The 20,146-nt window shown below is 42.3% G+C and overlaps 1 long non-coding RNA gene across 1 annotated transcript in view; it reads left to right on the top strand.

Moving 5' to 3' along the window:
• Positions 1-20,146, top strand: part of LOC139805960 (uncharacterized) — a 163,820-nt gene that overhangs the window by 73,326 nt on the left and 70,348 nt on the right. The gene's annotated exons all lie outside the window — the stretch shown is intronic.

Genomic DNA, 20,146 nt, shown 5'->3' with positions numbered 1-20,146 from the left:
CTGCTCTGCTGTCTGCACTGCACAGATGGGATCCTTTCTGATACCTGTTCACACTGAGATTTGTGATTTTATAAGTGTTCTCAAAGTATCTGGATTTGAATGCTTGTAGGCTGCACACTTTTAAGTGTGTGGTTTTGATCATCTCCAAAAATCTTTATATATTTAAATCATACCTGTGGAGACTTTGTAGACCATCACTCCTATCCATGCGTGCATGTCTAATCCAGGTCTATATTCAGAGAAATCTGATGATACTTCAGTAGGATGTGGAAATGAACAGCTAAAATGCTTTTGCTCTTAAAAAATATTTTCTGGGGCCTAAAGTATTAATAGGGCTGTAATTGTATGGTGATCTTGTGAATTCTTGGTTCAGGAAGAACCCTGAGACAATGTAACTTTCAAATGTTAAAATACTAGTGTCTGGAGGTGTATTCCTACCCTGAGAAGTTGTGCATCTGCTAGATTTCAGCTCATCCAGCCTTTACGTGTGTGTACATCTTTAAGACTGAAAGTCTGAGATTAACTTAATTTTATTAAAATTAAATTGATCAAGTGTTTAATGCAATGATGTTTTTAAATGTTGTGCTGAATTTGGGCCTAAATTACTAGAATTACAGGAATCTGCCCAGGTGAAGCAGTAGCAGGAGGTGAAGTTAAGTGCTACCAGCAAGAAAAAAGATGCTGAAAATGCACCAAATTTGCACTACAGTCCCCCACCCCAGGCTCTGCAGGTGCATGTGGGCAGGAGCAGGCACTGAGCCTCTGGCACAGTTCTGAGGGTGATAGTGAGACCTGCTTGGTGTGGTGAGTGTGTCCCAGGGCTGTGCTGCTGTCTTGGTATGGGATGTGTTTTCATAAATCTGATATCAAAACAATGACTGCCATTTGGGGGTCCTGCAGCTGCTCTGCCTTGTTTTCTGAGATCAGGCAAAGCCCAGACAAATTGCCGGGTTTTATATAATGTCAGCCCTCTCTGATGCCAGCTTGTTTCCAGGATTTTTTTATACAAAATACCACGGGGGACTTGCTGCATTTGGTGCAGCCACAGGCATTACCCCTGCTGCTGCGAGGTGACCCAGCCAAGGGGATCACAGGCTGCAAACAGCAGTGTCATGTCGCTTTGGTTAAGACTCAAACCAGCAACATGCTTGGAGATCAGCAAGGAAGATATAGGAAGGGCAGTAGTGTACTCCAGGGGAGATGGCAGTGCTCCTCACTGCTGACATTTCTCATCGCTGGGAAGGAGCAGAGGTAGATGTATGGATGCCTCAAAGCTGGGTGATGATCAGCTCAGTTTAATCCTTCCTGACTGGAGGGGGTTCCTGTTTTAATTTTGTGTTCACACTTGCAGTTTAAATGCCTTAAAGAGAAATATCCGCTGTGACGAGGTCTGGAGTATGGCAATGCAAAGTCATCACTCTAAAGGCTGAGCACCAAAAAGCTTTCAGGTGATTCTGAATAATGGGCCTTCAGCATCCATCTGTGTTAGCTGCTGTGCCACCACCTTCTGCTCCCTCACACAGCACTGCTGACAATTCCTGCAGCTAGGATGGAGAAGGTAAAAATACGGTGCTGAATGGGAAGAGGCATGAGTGGTGTTTATTATGAAGAATGATGTGTGAGATTGTTTCACATGTTTTCAGACTCAGACCTGCAGGACATTACTCTTGTTTTACTCACACTTTTCTCATCTGTGTCATCCCATTGTCTACAGAGAAGCTATACCTTGGTAAGACCCATAGAAGTGCCTGTTGCAGGTCCTATTAAATTTAAGAGGGAAATGGGTCAGACTGTAAATTCAAAGGACAATCTGACATGTTACATGGCAAAAATGGTGTAAGAATGAGCAAAGAAAAAAAAAACGGGTACAAAGATAAACAGGATGCAGACATTGAAAAATGGTATCTAATAACACTAAGAGAAAAGGGGCAAAATCAGGAAAATAAAGCATATGTGCCTTATGGTCCTGTTGTAAAATGGACGGAATGAGTGGCAGTTGGAGGCATTCTGCATCCGAGTAAACTTCTAAGCACTTTCTTTCTCTGCTTGATAGTTCTGCTTTGTTGTTGCACAAAATACAGCACAGAAATTGCAAAATGAGTGGTATTACTTTTAGGATCCTGTTGTGGGAGCAGTTCTTGTGATAAATGACTCAAACTTTAACTTTAGAAAATAGACTCAATTGTAAAAGTCAGCATCAGTTCTGGAAAGTGATGGGTTTTGCTAGTGTGGTTTCAAGAAGAAGCATCTGAAAGACTGCGTGGTTTCATAAATGAATGTAATGTAGCAAATAGTTTTCAGATCCTTTTTATTAAATAGTCCTAAATACACAAAGATGAGGCATTCCATGTAATGCCTACCTACAATTTTCAGTTATTTCATGAAATGACAGAGCAAAACAGCAGTTCAGTATCTGACAACGTAAATCTTTTTTTCAGTGCAACTTGTTTCATAACGTAAATGTCATATTATGCTTAATGTATGGAAAACTATCAGGTCTAATAAAATTAGTGGCAAAGCTTGCAGTGGTTTCAGAGCACCCAGTGTGCCCAGTGGCAGGCACAAAGCGTTTATTGAAAACTGTGAGATCAGCAAAGAATCTTACACTCCTAAAACATCTTTAAAGCCATGAAAATAAGGGCAGATGCTGAAATAGTGCTAATCTGTATGGCAAGGTAATGAACCAAAGGTAAATTAACTAAACAACAAGGATAACATAGGTGAGGGTCTTGAACACAGTCCTGGGTTTTAAGTGGAGGTAAAATAACATTTGAAAATATGAGGTGTAGGAAAGGGAAACTAAGTCAATTTCCCAATTCAGGAGGGATTTGAAAGATGAAGCTAGACATTGAGCATAATTAGGGACTGCCATAGCGATAGCTGTGCCTGTTGCTCAACCACAGTGTACTAAAGGCTGAAGTATGCTGTGAAAAAGGAACAGGTGAACATGGTGAGTTTTGGTCAGGATGTTGCTGGCCTAAAGGTCATTAAGATTTTATTTCTTACCTATAACTTAGCATCATATAAAAAGGTGAGAAAAAGCTTCAAAATAACAAAAATTGCATGTAGTTCTTTGCACTTTTTGTATTTACGCTGTGCAGATCCTTTACTGCTTCAGTACTCATCACCTAGCACCAGCTCAGAAATGTGGGGCTGGTTTGATTTAACTGAAAGTGGAAAAGATTTGTGGCAAGCTGCTGCCATGTGCACATTTTGGCAGCAGGCTTGCCCTGAAGCAAGTGGGTGTGGAGGCAGTTCTAAGCAGCCTGCTGGGAGAAGAGGGATTCTGTAGCACATGTGCAGGGATTTTTTTCCCTGTACCAAACACTGTGAACTTGTTGATTTTCCCTTACTTACGGCATACATTATGTTGTGTTAAGGATTTTGTCATGTTGCATTTACACTCTTACAAGTTCTAAAATATCTTTTCAAACATGTGCCAACTACACAGATGGCAATTGCACATGCTGCTGCACCAGAAAGCATTGGTGATGTGGTTAGCATCCCCGGGAAAAGAAATGCATCCAGTGGGACAAAAGATGAGATAGCTTTACTGTACTCTTGAAGAAGAACAAGAAAGCCAGGTGTTGTCAGTGAACAGAAGACAATGCAAGGGGATCAGCTGCAGGCACTGAGCAGAGCAGAGCAGAGGCATGTGAACTGCTGCTCCCTGGTGCTTGTCTTGGCCCCATGGCCCTGTCCATGATTATCAGCCTACAGGAGCAATGGCAAAATACTGAGTGTGCTCTGGTTTGTGAGGGTAGATGGACTAAGAGAAAACTGTGTTTTCAATCAATCTGTGTGAAGCAGAGCGCTTCTCACTATTCAAGTGACTTCAAAAATAACTTGAATATATATTCCTTCCTGGTATTGTGTGTCTTAACTCTGGGATCCCTTTGTGCTGAGCTCAAGGAAGATGAACAGTCTTTGGCCAAATCAGGTTACTATCTTTGTCCTTCCTATTCAAGTGTTTTTCAGCCTCAGAAAACACATTTAGCTTAAAGCACTGTTAGTTTCCTGAGTGGTGCCTTTTGATGGTCTAGGCTGGTATTATATTTTAAAAGCAGCTGTTTGATGAAGAGAAGAAAGACAAATGTACCTACAATTTCACTGGCACCTTGTGTCACTTCTATCTTAGGTGTGCAGAGGTTACTGCACCACACCAGTCTTTTGAGATGTTGCCTCCCCTGCTTCCATTCAGACACAGAGCTGGATTTCAAGGGATGCTTTACTGAAGCTGCTCAGCCAGACTGTATCATGTGGATGATAACACCTTTCACTGTGGTAATCAGAAAGCAACACTAGTGAAAGTCTTCCATCAACTAAGTCTGCTTTTGTTTCTACTTGAAGGCTTGCTCTTTTGACAAGTATTGTATTGTTCTTTAATTTTAGTGGACCATAAAAAATCTCAGTGATAGAAAGTCATCTGAGCCGTAAACATTTGAATGTCTCCATTGTCTACCCGTTTTATAAAATAGCACCAGCACCTCTCAGAAACTTCCATAGCCTCCCTTTCAGATTCTGTAGAGAAAAGTGAGGTTGTGGGAGACTAGACCAGGGGGTTTGTCCCATGCTGGTTCAGTCATTCATTATCAGGAACTGACAGCTCTGAACACCCAGCACAACGAAGACCACATTGATTCAGAGGTTAAATGAGAGCCAGGATACTGTTCAGTACTCTTTGCAGGCTGGCCATGCAGTTAACAGTCACCACCTTTTCCCAGCTTTGAAAGGAGAGATAGTTGAGTCATAGCAATTAGTCTGCTGTCTTCTGTTCCTGTGAATTAGCTTATTGTCTGGCAGCACTACTAGGTTTGCTCTGGCAAAAGCTGCCCCCTCCCTCCAGTTTTAAGTGCATGCCAAACAACAAGCATGGCAACCCATCAGAAGTCCATGCAGAGAGCTGGGAATCATGATGGAAGGACAAGGGCAACCTCACAGAGAAATGTAGAAAGACAAATGATAGAGAAATGGTGAACTGGAAGTGGTATGTTGATTTCTCTTGCAACATCAGAACAGGCAGGCGTTCAGCAATGCTCAAAGTGAGTATTAAGGATTTAAAAAATGTTGGCACTGTTGCCAACATTTGGTGGCAAACAAAGGGACTGAAATACATCTTTGTAAGGGAAGAATAACAGTGATAGTTAACAGAATGAAATAAGCTTGGTTACCCATGCCACAATTTTCCTGTGCACTCACAAAGTATGTGTAAGTCGTCAGCAGGGCTGCAGAAATGTGTGGACAACTGGTTTATGTCCCCAGTCCTCCTTTTTTACATGATGAACAGGACAGAAGTAGCTGGGCATTTCTGGTATTGTCATCCATCCATCTCTTACAATATTTAATCACTTTTTTTCTGTCTGTCTGCTAGTGTTTGAAGTGAAGATGTTTGAACCCAGATCTCTGCTCCAGACAGCTCGATTAAACCCCTTGGATCTTTGTACAGCTTGGATTTAAGCCTAGATTTTTGCCAGATAAACTCATAGCCTGATTTAAGCACCTGTTGTGCCTAATTCCCATTTAGAGCAGTAATGGAGGTAACAAAAGGGCTGGAGGATTAGCTAAGTGTAATGATACCCTTGTCTGAAGTTACTGGGTTGGAACACCATGGCGCTCTGGACCAGCTGGGGTTCTGGGTTTTCAGCTTCTCACAGAACCAGCCTTGAAGTGTGGGGTTCCAGGTGGATGTATTTCTTCTTTCCAGTGTTAGATCCCTGAGCCATACTAAACCCGGCTGAGCACTTCAGTGTGTCCAAAGCATGTGAGAACTGTTAACTTCAAGTTTTGTTTGCTGTTTCCCTTAGTTTTAATAATTCACATCAGTATGTATAGTATATAGTAATTATGCTCATAGTTACACCCACATAAAACTAGAGCTCTTCTGCTGCAGCTGCTGGGTGTATTTCAGGTTTTCCTCTGTTCCCTCTTCCTCCGTCAGATTCAGTAAAGTGAAATGCATCAGTGGGTTTTCCACCCTCTCCCCTTTCAGACCTCAGGGTTGTTTCTGGAGCAGGGCTTGGTCCCTGTGGAGCATCCTCACCCCTCCCAGGCTGTGCCTGCTCCATGGGACCCTGCTCTACGGGGGTCCTGCTGTGGGGGCTGACCCCCCCTCATCCCAGGCGCTGCTGGCAGCGGAGCTGGGGCTCAGCTGTTGCTTGGTAACCACAGCCACATTTCAAAAATGTACCCTTTTACAGCCAGCTTCCCAAACTAATGGCTTTGAAAGGAACAGTTGTTCTTTCAGGATCATTTTCATTTTGTTCTTTTTTTTTTTTTTTTTTTTTTTAAAAAAAAAAAAAACGTCTTTCAGCTCCAGCTTAGCTTTTCTTCTCCTCTTTCTTTGCTTGCATCTGGTCCCACAAAGGGGAAGCAGTGTCACACACCCAGGAGTGAAGCCCTTTCATCCTCCTCTCCTTAGGGTTTAGCTGTTGTCGTTCCTGGATTTCATTCTGAGTGGAAAGAAACTGTGAGTCCTTCCCACAGCATCTGTGTTTGTCTTACCTCTGCTCCTCACTGTTTTTTCTCTTCTAGGATCTCTGTGTTCCATCTTCTTGGGGTAGGATGAGTTAGTGTGGTAGGTAGCACCGGTGCCATGGAAGTGTTCAGTGTCTGCTCTCATTGTGGTTTGATGGATGGATCCAGCAAATATGGGCATCCATCATATGTGGTTGTCAATATCAGGACATCTTCCACATGATTACTTTTACAATGCTGGTATTAAATACCAGGATGATTACCCTATCCTGAAACCTTGATTAGCAAATTAGAGACTTTCCATATTGTACATGCAAGGGTACAAATTCTTACACCCATTAAATTGCTGGAGAAGGAGAAGTAGCTTTGCAAAATAAGCACAGTTCCCTGTGGTAATGAAATAAAAACCTTTGTCATCAATGCAGTGAAAAGGTCTGCTTAGTATTTTCATGCCAAGGTAGGTTTTTCAGGTTTTAATGACAGTGCCACAAGCACTGACATTCCTTGGCTGTCCAAACAGCACTCTTCCTACCTCTGAAAGCATCAAAGGCTTTTACTGTTGTTTTGAGTTTCAGTTCAGCCTTGAGAATAAGGTGTCACAGAGCAGCAGATGAGAAGGCCAGCCACATCACCAGAAAAAGCATATAGTAGTGTGTTTTTCTGTGCTGCTAGCAGAATAACATCTAATTGTCTAGGCTAAATTCTGAGAGACAAAGCAGGCTGTAAGAATTGTGGTGACCTGTGGGTTGTTGCCATGCTCTGTGGTGAAGGTGTTAGCCAGGCAATCATATAGTATGGGAGTCCAAGACAATTTTGTCTTGGTCCCAGTTGTTGACAGTCTGACAAATATCTTGCTTCATCCACATCCATTTTCTTCTGTCCCCTTCAGCTCCCATTCAGCTCCCCAAGCCTTTTCTTCAGTGGCACTCTGCTCTCCATTAGATCTGTCTGGGGTGTGATTCTTGAGGCAGAGATGAGCTTTACTTATGGCCCAAGCCAGCCCTGTACCCACCTCTGAGATTATTATTCTTTATAATAATCATTATCATCATTTAGGTACCATTGCTTGGTCTTATGTTACAGGATGGGACAAAATAATTTAAGATCTCTGAACCCTTGGCACTGCAACTGAGTCATATTTCCACACCAATTAGCATCTCCTCCAGAGCAAGCATTCAGGGCATCTGCTCATAATCCACACTTTGTAGCTTACCTTTTGTTCACATAAATGTTCACCATGGTCAGTTGGGTGTGAAAAGAAAAATCTTAGTTTGTATTACTCATATAGTGCTGATGTCCTCAGTCAAGCCAACCAAATATTCCAACTGTCCCTGGAATGTTTAAGGATGAGGAAGAAAATTGCTCATCTTATTTTTAGACTAGCAGTTAGAAACCTCCAGAGAAACATGTTGTTTACACAGTGAGAGAACACGACAGGAAGAGCAGTGGAAGAAAGGTAGCTGGACAGGCTGGACCATACCTGGCACTGGGGTAGCTGGGCACAGACAGGAAAGCTGTGATGGTGAACGTGGTGTGAAAACAGCTGGCAGAAATCACAAGGAGACAGTGCTAAGAAATACTGCATTAATGGCAAAAAAGGATCACTCACACGTCAAGCTGTACACACTCACCTCTTTTTTCAACAGCAAGTTCAGAACCAAGGGTTTGGATGCATTAATATTTTAGTGAGATGAGCAACAGGAGGCTGTGAAATGTCAGTCATCTTTGTAAAGCAGAAAGGGTTTAGATATACGTGATGGGCAGGTGGTTGTCTTAATTCAGCATTATAACAGCAGAAATAACCCTCACTCCCTCCTCTGGCTCCCACACACCCTCACTCTGAAAGAAAAAAGCATTTGCATTCATTGGCAAACTGATAATGTGCTGAAAAGGATCTTTATCCAGCCTGCTAAGAGTCACGATTCCCTTCCTCAAATTCTGGATTGATGACTAGTTTGCTTTTGCTAGTTTGGCTCTTCAAAACATAAGCATCAGTTTAATAAAGGGAAAGAAAAAAGAGTGCACACTCATGCATCTCAAAGAGCTTGCTTAAGACAAGAAAAAATGAAGTCAAACAGCACACTACTCAAAGCTGGCATTTTCAGAAAACTGGAGTCAGACCTTCCAAGTTCATACCTATGTCCTTTCAGGAACTATTCATTCATCAGAGTATTGCATATAATCTGTCAGGAAATTATATTTATGATGCTTTTAGCTCCATTTGGGACAATTTTTTAATACTGCTTCTGGGATGTAAATTATTTAAAAATCATCAATTTAGTTCTTCCCATGAAGAGATGAAAGCCTAACCAAAAAGCTTTCCTGTTCATGGCAGTCGTAAATTCTGTGGGAGATGTATGTATTTTTGCTTGATTGAGCACCTTAAAGAAAAAAAAAAAGAGCTTGGCCTCGTAACATTTTCAGTAGAAGTAAATGTTAGATTTATTTAGCCCCATTGACTTTTGAAATACTACCACTAATAGCATCTGTTTAAATACTGTCCTCCAGAATGGATAAAATGTGTTATCACAAAGCATTAGATCCACTAACAGAGCATGTTAGATACCTCTCTGTCCCTTGCATGGCTTTTGTGGCAGCTCCAACCAACTGTATTCCCAAGTGATGAGTGAAGATGGACTCCTCTGTACAAGAGGGGCTTGGGGGCAGGCAGAGGGGCTGCACCCTCCAGGGCTGCCTGGTCTGGATGCTAGCAGGTCTTCTCCTGGGATGTCACCTTCAGCTCACAGAAAACGGATATTCTTCTCCCTCCAGGTGATGTTTTTGGTTGCATATGCTTCTATTGCCTTGGTAATTATTTTAAATAATGCAAGCAGTGTTTAAGCAATACTGGGAACTTGTGGCATATATATAGCAGATGTAAACTGACATACAACCTCAAAGACCAAAGATAAATGTAACGGAGAAGTCTCCATGTAAAAGATGCCTGTATGGATACTGTTTTCCAGCCTGCACAGTTCCAGCCCCAAACTGTTCCTGAGTGGGGAAGTGAGATGGAGCCCTAAAACTGACTGCTTCCAGGAAAGGGACTGCTCTGATTGCACAGGGGAATTGCAGTGAATGGCTGTGACAGTCTTTTAAATCCAAAAAAAAATCTGTCATTAATAAGAGTGTGAGAACTTGCTAAATATTAATGAATCTGGGTTTTCTTTTGTTCCAGTTATGCATGGGGAGTAGGGGATGTTTCCCCCCTGCCAGTTATTGGCTGTCTGATCCCTGTCAGTGCAGACCTGTGGGCAGAAGGACACAATTCACATCAGGGTGCTATGCCTGATGCTAACCTTAAAATCAATATGTGAAAAGTCAGTGGTTTGCAGGTGAGTGCCACTAGATATGTGAGAGACACTGGGATTCCCTGATGTAATTAGCATTGATTCCCCTTCTGTTTGGGGGCTCTGTTGCCTGTGAACTCATTAAATTGTGACCTCCATGTAAGACTTGCCTTTATGCTCTGGAAAAGTCAGTGTATTTGCTATAGGTTATTATACTCCTGAGGCTGCAGTAGTTTAAATGCATGTGATGAGAAGACTGTTTTGAAATATTTGAAGTAAGAACTATAAAAGCAGGTTCCAAGGGTACTGCTTTACAGCTGGAATCTGTTATCTCGCCTAAATGTGACATACCAAAAAGGCAACACTGTTTATAAAACCAGTGTGGAATCTCAATGCCTGCATTCATTGTTCTTGATGAATAGGGGGTGGCAACAGCACTGATGGAGCCTACTTGGAGGTTGATTTGGCTCAGTTATTGCTTTCTTTAGGAGGATTACAGGTTTTGGGGTTTTTTTGTGTGTGCTGCATTGGCTTTCAAGTGATGCTGGAAAACCCAAATCCAGTACAAAGTGCAATCCATCCAGCAGCTCTGCAGAATCCCAGAGGAGTATTGTATTCCCTACAATAAACTGGGTTTAAGTTGCAAGGCCTTTCTCTCAGCTGCTGATTACCTGAAAGGCTGAAATGACTGTGATTTAGTTTGGTTTCACATGTTGGAAGTATTTGGTAAGGCAGTCAGAACCGGTGAGCTAGTTGCTCTTCCTTGCCAGAATAAAATAACACTGGTTCCAGCTAACATGAACTCACAGTAAGTAACTTGATCAGCAGTCGTAGTTCACTGGGCCCATAACTGCACTGTGCTGTATTATTCTGCTCTATTCTCCTTTTTGGTTTTTTATTCTCACTTTTAACCCTGGGTATTATGTTATCCTAGGATGGTGTGGGTTTGTTTTTTCTTCAGAAATGATGCAGTTTGTTTCAGCTGATGAATCAAGGACTCAAGCTTCTTTTAAAGCATTAATTGGGAATGTGCTTTGTCTTTAAAATGAAAAATGCACTGGACATCCTTGTGGTGCTGGCTGTGCTTGAGGATATTTATGTGACTTATGGTTCTGTTCTTTTATGTACCTGCAGCACAAGTTTTGACCCTGTTGTCAGAGAAGGAGAGGAACAGCTATTACCCAGCCCAGTGCAATTTTAAATTAGCCAAGTGTTCAGCTTTTGTGGCAGTCATGGATCTGGTTCATTTGGTGCTGACAAGCCCTACTCCATGGGCTGGCTGGGGTGGATCTTGGTTGGTTTGTGCTTGCCATGTGTCCCATCCATCACATAGTTACTGCAGTGGCCTGATGCTTTGGAGGTTTTTTTGGTTTGGTTTCATATGAGGGTTGTTGGTTTGGGGGTTTTTTTTTGTGAATTTGAAGCTGCACATCTTCATCTAAACTGGAGCTCTCAGAAATGCTTGAATTATTTACATCTTGATTATCAGGCTCTCCCTTTGAACTAGGAAATGATGTTTCACTAGGTGAGCTATGAGGGCTGCTGGAGCCTGCCATCAGTATAGCTGGTAGGTATTGGAAGAACTCTTGACAGACCTGATACTATCAGCTCTCACCATGGGCTCTCAGAGAATATGATAATACTTTGGTGCTTTTCTGTGGTTTTGGGCACTTTTTTCCCTGTTGTATTTAAAACTGAAATCTCACACAGTAAGGCAATGTATTGTCCCCAGTCTTAGGCCAGTATTCATCAGGGAGCCAATTAAAAAGTTCTTGTTAATAATAATCCAAAGTAACTTTTCAGTTCAGTTTTGTTTTATTTAGTGATGCACAATGGGACTTACTCAGCATGCTTCAAAGGGCCAAGCGCATTTATGGACCAAACATAACATATGGCCCAGGTTCTTCACTATTCTTAACCATGACTTACCAGAGCAGCTGAAGGTCAGTGTTACTGATTCCCCATGGAAATACTGGGAGGTTAAAGAGAAAATAGCACAAAGTTTATCTGTTGTTTGTGTCCCACTTAACTCCTGGGTGCTAAAGTGGGATTTCAGTTCAAATTTGATTCTTTGCAGCTCTGATGGCCAGTGTCTCTATATTAGTCTTTATATGACATAATGAAACCAGCATAATTTATAAGTAAATAGATGCACATCCATGGGTGTTTGTGGGGTCCTGATGGGCTTTACCTGCCCCAGAATTCTGCTGCACCTTCATGCTGTGTGTGGGGTTGAGCTGAAGGCTGTGCCTGGTGCAGAGCCATGTGTCCCCTGCTTCTATGCAGGGATGATATTGGCATCAGAAGAGTTTTGCTGAGGTAGCCACTCCTGCCTAGTGCCTGGGCAGTAGAATTAAGATACACAGTAATTGCGTTCTGTATTTATGAAGCCTTGTGAGAAGAAAATCGAGCTGAATATGTACAATACATTGAAGTGTAATAAAGCCAACTTGAATGGGTATATTACTGCAAAGCAGACTGTTTAAATGCATAACATTTGTGCACTGCCTGACAGTACAGCCCTCTGAGAAATACAAGAATCCTAGTCAAATATGACTTACAAAAAATGTGAATGAGTTCCATTGCTCCTACTCTCAAACCTGTAATGACTCCAGAAGCCTCCCTCTGTGGTTCAAAGCCTGGTGGAGGCAGCAGCTGCTCCTCAGTGAGCAGCCCCCACACTTCCCCGTGCTGTGGAGCAAGGCTGGAGCTGGGTGGCCATGGGGACAGCAGGCAGAAGAGCACAGATGGCACATGGCACCACCAGGTAGGAGCCAGTGATGGAGGAACTTGCAGGCTTCCAAGGTGAGAGATGGTAATGCTTTTCCATGAAATGTCAACTTTTTACTTCCCTGAAAAATAAATATTGGACTTTCCTCTCTTCTGCTAAAACCTCCTGCTGTCTCACAGAGTATGGTGGGAACAGTCTGCTCAGCCTGTATCAGTTCCTGTGATTTTATTCCTCCCCAGGACCAAGAACTGCAGAAACACAGAGATAATTGCCATGGTTCCAGCCCTTCTGGTCCTGCAGAAAATGCTTACTGTCAGAGAAGAGTCTGATTCCCCCCAGCACTATATAAACTCTTATGAGAGGGCACGCTGACTGTCCTGAGACAGCATGGACCATGGTTATGAGAGGTAGGCTTTCTGCACTTGCTTTTGCTGTATGACTGTTCTAAAAATATTCCCATCTTCATTGCTTGGACTAAAAGTATTTCCTGCCTTTGGTGCAGATTTCTGAATACTTCAGCTTTTCCTGAAACTCTTTTTCAGATTGTACTAGTCAAAATACAAGTTTTGCTCATCTTTAAAGCCAGGCCTCTCTTCAGTGATGTGATCTAGGCCTCTTCCAGGACTGTCTTCGCAAGGCTCAGACTGCATTTTCTCTGAGGTTCTGTTTAGTTAACTCTGTCAGGACACATCATAAACTCTACCATTTTGGTACTGTGGTAATTTTCTTTTAAAAATGGCTCAGTGTGTGAATTTAGTCTACTTCTTTTTGATGTCCAGTGAAGCTTTAGACAGCAATTTAATCATTATCATTGCTATTGTACAGTTGCTCTCTGGAGGAGCTTAAACCGTGTCAAAAGGGAACCAACATAATGAGTCTGACAGAATTTCAGAGGGAGTGATTAAACTTTGGATAATGAGTTCGGCTGAATTTTTAATGTTATTGTAACAGTTCACACCACTGCAGCCTGTTCATCTCTGGATTCAAAACTGAAAAGTGCAGTTGGGAATTGGGCTGTGCAGATATGTCCTTCTCTAAGTCCATTTGTCTAAAGAAAAAAAGAAAAACCAAGACAAAAGAAACTCTACAAGTTTTCTCCGTGTACCCTGGTTTTCTCAAACCTTCAGGCTTTGCTGCTGCTTGCCGTACTTTCCAAAATCGGTGCTAGCAACACACAGACCTCCAGGCCCAGTATGGGGATCTCTGCTGCTTCTTTTCTATAGCTACTAAGGAGGTCCCAGACCTATTTTCAATTAAATGGGTTATGCCATCCTTACTAGTTGGGGGCTGAGTGAGTAAAGGTAAATCAGACTTCATTAAATTGGCTGGTTTTCGCTGGTTCTTTAGAAATGGACAGTAAGAACTTAAAGGTGATTAGCTGCAATGAAAGGAGGACAGTAGACAGCATTGTTTGAATTTTATTTTGCTCTGGTGCATGCTGAGGTTTCTCACACTCCACAGTGGTGGTGGAGCTTACAGATTTGCAGGAAGAAGCTCTGATAACTGCAGTATTTAAAATGCGAAGTGTCATCCAAGTGTTGTTGCTTTTGCTACACTAGCTATAGTCTGAAGATTACAGCTAGGTTAAGATGTCCAGGAGTCATTTCACACTGTTGCAATGAAAAATCTTTGGTAAGAAGGATTTTGTTCTAGTGGTCAATAGATTTTAGAAAACGTACTGATTTTTGTACACCAGGGGGCTGGAAGTTAGAAATCGTGCTGTTTCTGGAAGGTGATATAAAAAAATGTTTTCCAACACCTGTGCAAGCGCTCAAATTGAAGGCCGTTGTGTTCCACTCTGAGCTCTGCTTGTTTACCTGTTCCTCCTGGTCTCTCTCTCCTGACAGGAACAGCATCTCTGTTTGGTAATGAAAACAGCAATTCCCCTGTCTTGGGTGTTGAATAATGTGGTATAATTAATAAAAGGAATGACAGTTTATTCACTGAATTCCAATTAGTGTTCAGCTTTCTAAGGGAATGGAGATGGAAAGCAGATTGGATATTATCACTTAAAGAAATTATTTATTTGATGTAAAAGCCAGTAAGGAAGTCTTTCATCTATGGCAGGATGAAAAATGAAGCAAGTTTTATGAAAGCTATGAATATTTACATCTGTCAGTAGTTCATTATTTAATGGGGACATAAAGCAGCATAGTTCACCACAAACACCCTGATGCTCATTGGCCTTCAGCATCGTCACTTCACTAATGAGTTTACTCTGTTCTGGGATGGAGTTTCTGTTTCTTCCTTCTGAAAAGATGCACTGGTGACAGGGAGGAGAAAGCACAAACCAACTCAAACTTATTACCATAAAAGACAAGAAGCAGCCCCAAATCATGTTGTTATTCTGGTTTAATCAGCCCACCCTGCTGCTCCTGCCTGCACAGAACATCAATTGCTTAAACCCATCTGTGAAATGTGGCATTTGAGTTGCATTGGCTGAGAATGAACAATATATCTAATGGTTGCTTAATCTGTTGTGTATTTTTTTTACGATGTGCTGAAATGCCAGGGTGAGATCTGAAATGCTTCATTTATTAGCTCAGTATTAAGAAGAATAAGGATTAAATTAGGATTTGGAAAAATTAGGTTAAATACCCATTTCCTGATACAGAGATACTGAAGGCTCCTCCTGTTTCACATTAAGCTCCAAACTGGAGGGCAGGCTGGACAGCAGCCTTGTAATTGGTGCAAATGACACAGGACATGCTTGGAAGCGCCTCAGGAGTTTAACTTCAGCTAATCTGACTCATAAAAAGCTGCAGGAGAATCACATATCCTCACACTTTTACTGCAGGCTAAATTGTCTACGTCCTTGCTTCTCCTTGTTTAGCCAAGTTCTGTTTCCAGTTTAAATCTCAGCAGCTTCTTGATAAAAATGCTGCTGTCCTGACCTTACTCTTCACTCTTCTCCATCTCCCTTCTCACCACTAAGTTGCCCCTCAGAACTCTGTTCTCTGATCATAGAATCATAGAATTGGCTGGGTTGGAAGGGACCTCAGAGCTCATCAAGTCCAACCCTTGATCCACTCCCGCTGCAGTTCCCAGCCCATGGCACTGAGTGCCACATCCAGGCTCTTTTTAAATATCTCCAGGGATGGAGAATCCACCCCTTCCCTGGGCAGCCCATTCCAGTGCTTGATCACCCCCTCCATAAAGAAATTCTTTCTAATGTCCAAGATAAACCTCCCCTGGCACAACTTGAGACTGTGCCCTCTTGTCTTGCTGAGGGTTGCCTGGGAAAAGAGACCAACCCCCCCCTGGCTCCAACCTCCTTTCAGGGAGTTGCAGAGAGTGATGAGGTCTCCTCTGAGCCTCCTCTTCTCCAGGCTGAACACCCCCAGCTCCCTCAGCCTCTCCTCATAGGATGCTCTGGCACATGAAATTGACACCACTGCTGAAAACTGGTGGTCAGCCCAAGCACCCCTCTGCCCTTGCCAGGGCAGCCTATTTCTCTCAGGATGCTTTTAGTAACTTTCCTGAAGGACGTGATTTTTGGAGATGTCATAATCTTTCTGACCAAAGAACTGCACTGCTGGGCTCTTAATCTTTGAGGAGAAGAAACACACTGTGTTTTACTTCAGCCAGGTGAGATACAGTAGCATCCTGGGGGACAGTCAGTCCTGTGGTGCTTTTAATTGCCTTTTAGAAACACAGGAAGATCAGAAGTTAATTTTCATGCTTCTTCTATAGCTACTTCATAATTAATTTCTCTGAACCAGTTTGTTTTTCTGCTGCCAGACACTTCAATATGTATATGTAAATTATCAACATCTGAAGCCTTCTTTCTTTAGAAAAGAATACAGGGCAATCATCAGATAAAAGTCATTACATATTCAGAGCTATTCTGCTCCACTGATAATAAAACATTCTTAGGGGAAGGTGACCTTTTTACAATAGACTTATTAATGTCAGGACTTAAGAATTGTCTTTTCTCATTACAAGTCTTACCAAAAACATTAAAAGGAGTGAAGTTTATGATCTCAACGACGTGTCAAAGCACAACCGTTAAAGACATTTTCGCTGAGTGTTATTTATATTATTCATTCTTGTGTTTTATGTGGCAAGTATTGCAAGTCTTAACAGAAATCTGCGTTCATGACTGTTTTTCTATTTTTGACCTTATTCAAGAAATTCTAGATAAGTTTTCCAGCCTTCATCTTTATTAGCCATGGAAATCTCTCAGTCCCTCCGTGGTGTGGTTGAGCTGATCTCCAGAGGAGATGGACTCGCCCAAACTGCTTTGGACTCTCCCTCCTTTGAAAACAAGTGCTGGGGGAGAGTTTTTAGGTGAGGACATACAGAATTGTTGTGCCAAAGGAAAAAACAAAAACTCTATTGAGTCTGAGGCCAGAAAGATGTAGAATATAAAACAGCAAGCTTAGAAAATTTAGAAAATGGCATATTTTTAAGTAGAGGATGTGCTTGCGTACACTCTGAATTGCTGTCTGCCTTGGGCAGAAGATGGATGATGTGTGGAGTCCTGTTGAGAGATGAATATATGAAATCAGGCAGAATTGCTTGTCTTTAATGTCAGATTTTTAACTGGGACATTCTGGCCAGGTGCTGTCACTAGTGTTACCTGCCTGACACGGGATGCTGTTAGCCTGGGCTGAAGTTCTGCAGTAACAGAGCGATCATATTTTCATTGCCTGATACATGGTGGGAACGAATGTCTCCAGAATTGGCCTGAGTGAAGCCAATAGAGAGGTCCAGCAAGAAATGTGAGCATGCTTAGTGGCAATGAAAAGCTGATACAAAAGGAGTTTGCTTGATGGTGTCCCGTTTTTTTTTTGTGTGTTTTTAGTTAAATGAACTAGTTTGTGAAACTGCGGTGGAAGTGGAGAAAATGATTCGAAACATTTTAACTGAAACGTGTTAAGGGCTCAAGTGAAGAATGAAAAAAAGAAATGGAAAAAAAGAAAACTGGGATGTAATTTCCTAAATATATCTTTGAAAACATTCATAAGATTGAAAGATGGGCCCATTTATCCAGTGAGTTACAGTGATATATGCAAGTGACAACTTGATAGATCTCTGTTGTCAAATATTCCTGTACACATGAGGAGAACATAACTCCTTCAGAAATGGAAACATTTTTGTGCTCTTCTGAAATTGTGCACAGAGCTGAGGGCAGGTCTGTTACAACACTAGCCCAGAATTTCCCTCTGCTTTTTCTGATTTCCAACCCACCCTGCGTGGCTGATGATGCTCATACTTGAGCTGCTGTGACAGCAGGAATTCAGCCCCATATGCCTGCAGTCTGGCATCTTTCCAAAATCAATATTTTAAAGAAACTGGAATTATTCTTCCTTCTGGATCCATGATTCATGGAACAATAGCATCAATATTAATACAATAATCGAACTTTAATTTCTGTTGCTCAGTAACCTGCCATCCCCACAAAGCAAACTCGACTCGAACCAGAGCAATTCAAAATGTAGAAAATGTGGTCTGGGTGGCCAGGAGCTGTTTTTGCTTGAGTGGTGGAACCACAGGCTGGTCCAGCACTGTGCTCAGCCTCCAGCACAGGGGGTCAGAGCTGGAGCTGCTTCTCAGCCAAGACACTCATCATCCTGTGACTGACTGAAGGGGCCATGCCTGCCTCCATTGAAATTTTGTTGAAATAAAGACTGAAGAAGAAATAGTTACAGAAAAAATCTGATGATCTTTCTTCTTTTTCCATGCATGTTTTTGAGGACAACCAACTCGGTGTTCTTCTGAAAAACTGTTTTGTCAGAGAAATCCCAGAGAGCTCCATTTCTGCTGTTTGAAGGTTATCTAATGGGTTTCAGTATGTCCAGTTTAGAAGGATGTGTCTTGGTGTTCAGAGAGCTGGGATTAACAGAGGAGAGAAAAATTGCTTATTTCAATAGCTTTTTAAGTTAGAAAGTAAATTTAAAAGAGGGAAGTCTGTAAAATATTTCCATTGTACATTTTTTTTTTCATTAAGCATTATCTTGAGAAGCTCAAAGAAGTCTGTTTATCTAGGAAATGAGATTCTGCTTTGGTAGAGGATGCAAGTGGAGGTTGGGAAAGGGTATCAGAGCCAGATAGTGCAGAAGGAAAAAAGAAACGAGGTCATTCATTATAATTTTTCCTCATGGTTGCCAGCAAAACAGAGGAAGTAACATGTCCTCTGGGATTTCCCAGCTGGCAAGAACATCCTTACAGGCTGACTTCCAAACACACCAACAAATGGAGGGGAAAAAAAATTAAAAATAAATCACCAGAGACCTACATATCTGTGGATTATATCAGCCTGTTGGCTAGCTCTCTAGTTGTTTTAATCTGAAGAGTTTTATGATGATGTGAAGTAGGAAAAAAATAAGATCTCCATCACTGGGGACATACACAAATTTCTTCTGTTTTGGTTTTTTTAGGTCCTATCACTGTCTCTGCCTTGCTGTGTTTTCCTTCTCCTACAAACCAGTCCTGGCTTTTTGCCCTGTGTGATCCCTGTGCATAGCATGGTGATGGCCACAGAGAGATACCTGGCAAGTCTGTCACGGTCAGCAGGATGTTCTTTCATTTTCCAGACATCAGCTACTTCATTTTCTACTGACTCTAATTTCCTTTTTGTCTCTTTAACTAGCTCACCTAACGCATTGGCTGCAAATGGTCACCCGGTCTGCTCTTTCTTTTCATGTATCAATACATCATCCACTGTGACTGCTAATGTATGCAGACCCAGCTGTCCTGCTCCCATCTTTCTGCTTGCTTGCTGAGCTTTGGTACTACAGAATGGGAAATGTCCTGACAGCAGGACTGCCTTCCCATTTGGGGGCTTTTGAGGAGCCCATGTGTTGGGTCTTGCTCAGAACAGATCCTTCTCCCTGTCAGGGAGCAGTAACTGCTGAAATCAGGACCGTTGAAGCAGACACCAGCCCCTGCTCTGGCCTGATCCCCAGAGCTGAACCATTGCACCTCCACTTGCAGGAGTATCTGGTGTTACCTGACAGGAGAAGCTCACAGTCTGCCAGGCACTCGGTGTAGCCCCTGAGCTTCACGTGGTGGCTGTTAATCCTCTGGTTGCTGCCGCTGTCTTGTAATGATCAATGATGATAATGTGAGCTGCCACCAACCCCAGGCAAGAGCTGCTGAGCTTTCCAGGAGCTGTGGTGGGTGCTGTGCTGAGCCCCATGTGAGCGTGCCCGTGCTGTGAGAGCTCTATGCGGAGTTTCAGCACAAGTTTTTACTGCCACATGGCAAACCAAACCAAACCAAAGCTGATGGAGCCATAGGAGGGACGTGGATGAAAAGGCAGTCTGTTAAGTGCATGAATTTTGCTGACTTTATGTAGGCATCATGTCCTCCAGTGCCTCTTGTGCTTCCAGAAAAATAAATTACCTTGATTAAAGCAATCACAGTAGAGAGTAAGGCAGGGCTTTGTAATCGTAGGGAGCCTTGACATTGTCTTGTGAATATGTTGAGGGTGAATCATCCATGGCAAATTACTTTGTTCACTGCCTCTGTTATTTGGTCTTAATCCTGACTTGGTGCCTTAGGCTAGATAATAAAATTCTCCCATTGCAAACAAATTACACTTTTTCCCCCTCTCCTGTGAGGGTTTCAGTCATTCTTGCTGATGTAATTTCTTGAATGTAGGCTTCTTTTTCTTTCCTTCTTCCAAACCACGTGTTTTTTAGGG

Source organism: Heliangelus exortis, chromosome 21 (genome assembly GCF_036169615.1).
Source record: "Heliangelus exortis chromosome 21, bHelExo1.hap1, whole genome shotgun sequence".
Classification (NCBI taxonomy): domain Eukaryota; kingdom Metazoa; phylum Chordata; class Aves; order Apodiformes; family Trochilidae; genus Heliangelus; species Heliangelus exortis.
Note: the sequence above shows the minus strand (reverse complement) of the source record. Positions and strands in the feature narration are given on the sequence as shown.